Genomic DNA, 7,127 nt, shown 5'->3' on the forward strand with positions numbered 1-7,127 from the left:
TCTCGTCTCTGATTACTATAAAATTTCTTTTTTCTATTGGTCCTCTAATTCACTTGAAAATCAAAACTTAGTTGAATAATGCTTTCAATTACTCAAAAAAGAGTTCTATCCAAGGTCAGATTGGATTTCTTTAAATTTTATTATCCTGGATATTAGACATGAGAACTCAGAGTATATTGAATTTCTCTCTTACTACAGTTAAAGGTCTGTGCTTTACATCTGGTGTACGCTAATAGTTTCGATTGTCTGGGATACCAACTATTCAATGGCATAGGCCTCGATTTGGTAACATTTTGGATGTTTCACCATTTACTACTGTACATGCCTAAAACCTCTAGAATTTGCTTCTGAATAAGGATTGGTCAAGTCTATTCAATTCTTTATACAATATTTGGAATAAATTGAAATACATTTTTGTATATTAACAACTACAAATGATTATTTTTCCTCTATTGCTTATGTCATTCTTCATAATTTTGAAAACAATGTTATGGATTATTGAAATATTTCAATAATCAAGCCTGCTCGTTAGACAATTTATCTAAGTATATATAAAACCGCTTGCACATATACGTCAAACTTTAAACGTAAAATCACAGCCCAAACGGGACCATCTAGAGCAAAAATGACAAGAATAAGACCCCCCTCAAAATCGTCTGGAGATCCCGGGAAAAATCCCAAACCTTCGATTCTCCCCGCGGTTTTCGAGTATACGGGGAGTTTCGGATCATTTTGACATTTCAAGTCCCATATTTCTGTGGTATCTGTGGACAATTTAGCTGTCAGTGTCATGTTAATAATAAATATTCCATTTCGATATATGAAAGTTCTTGAAAAAGTTTGCAGTTTCCAAAATTGTTATTCAATATTTAAATAAATGCCGACAGATAAAATGCAAAGTCTTCGGCGAATCGAAAATTCGATAGATATTTGTCAAAATTTGGAAATGAACATTTATATCATCGAATGCATTTTCCTCAATTCAGGTTTGTTTTAAGTGTTTGTATCATTCAATTGGATATGAATGTTACTTCATTTCAGGAATTTTTCGTTTATTTTCCACAAACTATAAAACTACATTCTCTTTCGTGAGAATTTGAATCTATTGCGACAGAAGATGGAACTACAAAACAGAACAGAAGCTTCATCTGATCATGTATTAAACAGATAGAAAAACTCCTTATAGATAATTCACAATTGGCTTTATTACTGGAAAAAGAGCCAAGTTAGTCAGATGACATTCAAAAATTTCCATGTGTTTTTGGAATATCTAAAATATACACTTTTACGACAGAAGAGTGCAAAAATATAAATGATCAATCCGTTTTCGAAGAATTTGAGTGCAGTGCTGTTGAATTTATAATGAATAAGTCAAATCGTTGTGAAATCTTCCATACGAATAATTTCAACTATATATTATCTATTATATTATTTGCCGCTCAACTGAAACATGTATTAATAAACCTTAGAAATTAGAGACTCAAACTTTTTACCTGATTTCTCAAAAAGGTTCCACCAAGATATTAAAATTTCTTATGAGGTAACATGAGCCATGGGTATTTGAAAGGCAAGTCTATTCATTCTGTCTCTTTTTTGTTTGTTTATTAAAGCTATACTAGGATATACAGATAAAAAATCAGTTGAAATACTAGTCAAAATGTTACGACAGAAATAAAATTTAAAGGATCATTCAGTATATGAAGAATTTCAACATGGCAGTTACTTTTGAAATTGGTATCAATTTTCCAGCAATTCAATGTAGGTATAAAATACTTTAAAAAGTAACTATTCATCAAAACTTTCCATTTCATGAATGATTGATTAAACTTGTATAAACATGTAGATACCTATTTCACTAAAGTTTTCAATCATTATAGGAATAGTTGCTCTATGGCCACTTCGAAAATGCTATCCAACTGATATATTCATTGCTTTTGATTTTGGTAAAAATTAAATTATTAATTGATTCAGATCCAAAGTTAACATTTGAAAAAAATCAAGTCAATGTAATTATCGAACCCACTAACATGGGTCAATAGTATTGGCTGATACAATTTTAGTACCGAGGCAGTCATTTCAAATACTGAACACATCTTCTGACTGAAGTAAAACTTGAAAAATGATCTTTTTTTACTTGCATCTTGACATAAATTTTGCACTTTTTCAGTGTTCAATAATGAGATAATTATTAAATTGACTCAAGAGATTAACAGTATGCTTTATCAGGATTAGTTAATACTGCTGAAGACGTTAATAAACCTATTAATTTCTTATATGGTTCATCATTACAACTCTCTTTTGTTGAATCAAATTTCAATTAAGTTTTCAAAGGAGTTTTCATATGTTTACAATTAGACATGTTGAATTATTGCAATACATATTTGAAGAATATAAACAATTACTATACTACCTTTTTCATAATTTCTAGTGATATTCATCCCTAAACATTTTTAGCTTTCCGTAAATTCTTTATGATAAAATTATCACTTAAATTTTCTATCAGATATATTCATTCAGAATTAACATTTGTTAAAACAAAAAAGTCATCCACGTACAATGCAACAACAGTTAGCAAGTTATTTTTTGATTTTATGTAAATACAATGCTCAATTATTGATATTTTTTAACTAATATCTGTCAAAATTTCATTTACTATATATATTGCCCTGTTCAATTTACTTCTGAGTAAAACCCAGAGCTACAATCTTGCTCTATAACGTAACGAACCATCACGATTAAGCTTTAATTCAGCTGTCCTCCACTGAATCAGAATTATCTAGTGAAATTTCTATATCATCCCTTATCTATGATAACTATATCTTGACTGGTATCAATGAAATTGTTACCTGTATCCCTTTGATCATTCACCAGAACCCACAAAAATCATTTTTGTCCATATACCTTCAAGAAATATGCAACAGAAGAGTATGCAAAATTCATCGATACAATTTTCAGATTCTAAAAACGCCTTAGTTCTTCAGGAATGTCCAATTGGTCTTTCAATATTATAAATTATGGAAAATAACCTACTATTAACCAAATTTTTAGATTTCAAAAGGTGTCCTTCCTTGTATTCTAAATATATACACCCTATATAATTGTTGATCGAATATTGTATTTCTTAATAAATTATGAAATAGAAGAATAATTTGCTGCTCAACTGAAAAAAGTATTGATGAACCTCGGAAATGAGGGACTTCTTATAACCTGATTTCTCAAAGATGTTACTATTACGATTGCTTGTAAGGCAACATTAGCCATGGGTTTTTGAAAGGTAGATCTATTCATTCTGCCCCTTTTCAGTTTATTATAGCTATACTGAATATTCCTAAAACAAAATTTCACTGTAGGTCTTTCCATAGATCTTATCGAATGATTATGTAAATTCAATATTTGTCAAAACTGAAAATAAACATTTTTTTCAGGTAGTGTTTCTATTGACTGATAATAACTCTCACATTTTGATTATGCATTTTTCCCAAATTTTTTAAAGAAGAAAGAAATTGCCATTTCTAGAGGAATGAGAATTTCAGATTTCAAAATGTCTAATTACTACTTCAAATATATATACACCCTATATAATTGTTGATCAAATATTGTGTATTTCTTTACAAATTAGTTAATAATTTGAAGCTTTAATCTCAATTTTCAGACTTGAATTGGTCCAACATCTCTAGATACTTCTAATTGATATTCGACAAATAAATATCCTGTATAATTATCCATCCAAACGAAAATAATCCATCTTCTGAAAAGAAAAACAATGTTTACTATATAGAATTAATTTAAATAATGATTCAAAAGTGATGAAATTTTGCAGACTTACTTATTTTGGGTCTTAGATCACGAATCCGCTATCATAAATTCCTTAATCCAGCTAGTTTTTTTTTTAATTGTGAAATTGGCCTAATGAAGGTGAGGTTATCCACATTAATAGCTAGTTTTCTTGTATTTTATTAACTGATTCTCGTTAGAAATGATTAATTAATCACATTTCAAGCTTTCCCTGAAATAAAAATGCCTTTTTTTCGTCAAAATCGATGGTTTTATCGATTGTTTATATATGGCGGCGGCCATCATGTTTAATACGTAACGTCTGTCAGATCCTAAATAATCTGCAACGTTGCCTGTATGCCAGATCTTCTTGATGGGATCGGTTTTTTACTTGGTGGAAATTCATGTTAATAGATTGTTTGAGATTATGACGTATTATAAAACTGTATGGAAACTCATAATTTTCGCACAGCTATTCGAGCAGAAAATTCGGCAAGTTTATTTTCGAAATGAATAAATGGTAGTTCATATGGTGTTATTCTGGTTTTTTCGATATTGGCATCGGATTCAGTTTAGTCCTCCTGAACATATACAGGGACATTGATGTTGACGAGGACGCTGTGATTACAAGGTTTTCAAAGGGTTCACAGACCAAATTAGATTTTGTGTTATACTTGCCAATTGTCTTTTTTTTTTCATATGAAACAATAGATTTACTATTTTTTTTTTATTTCTACCTGAATGGCTAAAACCGTGATAAGTAAATAAATATATTATAATATAACAAATACATAAGCGTACAAATTTTTTTACCGAAATTTGAGGCTTTATTGTAAAACACTGTTTATACATTTATGATTCGAAATATTGCCCATCGCTGGTCACTATACTTTCTCACATCTTTCGGGCAGCGTACGAATTGAAAAAACTGGTCATCTTTTGAAGCGATCCACGAATCGATCCAAGTTTTTAATTCTTCATAAGATAGGAAGTGCTGGTCAGCCAGGCTGTGTGCTATTGATCGAAACAAGTGATAGTCCGAGGAAGCAACGTCTGGAGAATACGTCGGGTGGGGTAGGAATTCCCATTTCAACTTTTTCAAGTATATCTTGACTTTCGCAACATGGAGTCGAGCATTGTCATGCAGTAAAATCCATTCATCTACTCTCTCGTCGTATTGCGGCGGTTTGTCTCTCAATGCTCAATGATTGCGTTCGATAACGATCGCCTGTGATCGTTTCAGTCGGTTTTAACAACTCATAATACACTACGCCGAGCTGGTACCACCAAATACTGAGCATGACCTTAGAACCGAGAATATTCGGTTTAGCCGTCGACGTGGAAGCATGGCCGGGATATCCACATGATTTTATGTGCTGGGGATTATCGTAATGAACCCGTTTTTCGTCTCCAGTCCCAATCCGATGCAGAAATTCCTTCCGTCTTTGCCTCGAAAGCAGCTGTTCACAAACAAACAAACTCCGTTCAAACACCTCCCGGCTTCAACTCGCACGGCACCCACTTTTCTTGTTTCTGAATCATTCCTATGACTTTCAGGCGTTTTGAAATGGCTTGTAGTCCTAATGATCCTGTCAATTATTGTTGCGTTTGAAATGAGTCTTGATCAAGTATTGCCTCCAATTCTGCATCTTCAAAAACCTTCTCTCTTCCACCGCGATGCTGGTCTTCGACATCAAAATCACCATTCTTGAAGCGTTGAAACCACTCTCGGCACGTTCTTTCACTAATAGCGGCCTCACCATAGGTATTTGAGAGCATTCGATGAGCCTCAGCCGCAGATTTATTCATATTTCAGTAGAAAATTAAAACCTCCCTCAAATGACGAGAATTTGACTCGTAAGCTGACATGGTTAATCGTGAATAACTTTATGATGCAGACACAAATCGACTAACATGTCGATGGCGTTATGTTCACAAATAACTAAACTTATTGTATGACATCTACGATATATTTATTTCGACTATCACTTACCGTTACAGCCAGCTATTGCAAAACGGAAGGAGCAAAGTTACAGCCAGCTATTGCAAAACGGAAGGAGCAAAGTTGTACGCCTAAATCTAAAATTTCGGAATATGACATTGTTCAGCTAAAATATTTTCGAAGTTCAGGCGCTTCCGGTTTTATAAGAATTAAAAAAATTTTTTTCAAAACAAACTTTTTTTTCATTTTATGTCTCAGATATTATCGAGATTTCCATTCTCAATTACTCTTTGCTAAAATGATTGTGTTAGTCCTCATAGTTTTCAAAATATCAAGGAAAAACCGTAAAAAAGAGAGAATTTCCTTAGTCACAATTACCTGAATTATTTTTACTGTGAATATCCTATGCCTATTTCAATTCACTTTCTCAAACTAAAATGATGTTGGAACATCGTGCATATCTTGAATTTGAGAAATATCATCACAGGGTGCCAAAAATTGTGAACAAAATTTGATCATAACTTTCGATTTTCAAATCAGAACCCTATTTTTTTGTGATTTCGCTGGATTCTACGGTAAAAAATAAGGGTAGTGTCCAAACGTGATTATGCTATCAAATTCAATAATTCAAGAGTTATTTGAGATTTTATGAATTTATGTTATACGTAGGGTCAATTTTATTCGATCTGTTTCCAGACAGACTAGCAATAATACTCTATGACCATAGAAATTTGAATATCTAATTACTTTACATGTAACAGGTATTTTCATTATCAAAGCTTCACTAATTTGATTTCACGAATTGAATTTCTGATATTCAAATGACAAAATTCTGGATATACTTTTCTCTAATTATGTGGCAAATCAGTTCTTTCCGGCACATTTTGTGGAACAAAATAGACTGGAACGGATTTATCTATTATTTGTCAAATTTGTGATACAGAAAACTGTTCTACCAACCAACATTTTTCAATGCAAAAATCACTAATAGATATTTATTGAATTAAAGGCAGTGAATTCGGGAACATAATGTTTAAAACTCGTACAGAAGGCTCATTCTACCACTCGGTCATTTTGAACTCTTGGGAGAATATCAATAAGTTCTGCACTTGTATTATAAATATCTAATTCCATATTCACGATGAATGCATTAGAATTATTGGTAGAACTCATCAAATTTTAAATCAGAAATTTCCTTATCTTCTTGAAAGGATGTTGCATACTTCATGAATATCCATTATACTGGATGGAGTACCTACCTAGAAGAAAAAAACCTCTACCTACCAAATGAAATAAAATCATGCAGGACTCCTGTGTGCCAATTCTATTCATATGAAAAAGCGGTAGAATACATTTTATGAATTCAGGAAAAAATCAGCGTGGTGATGAAAAGGGAGTAACAGAAAGTTTG

Source organism: Harmonia axyridis, chromosome 1 (assembly GCF_914767665.1).
Source record: "Harmonia axyridis chromosome 1, icHarAxyr1.1, whole genome shotgun sequence".
Taxonomy (NCBI): Eukaryota; Metazoa; Arthropoda; class Insecta; order Coleoptera; family Coccinellidae; genus Harmonia; species Harmonia axyridis.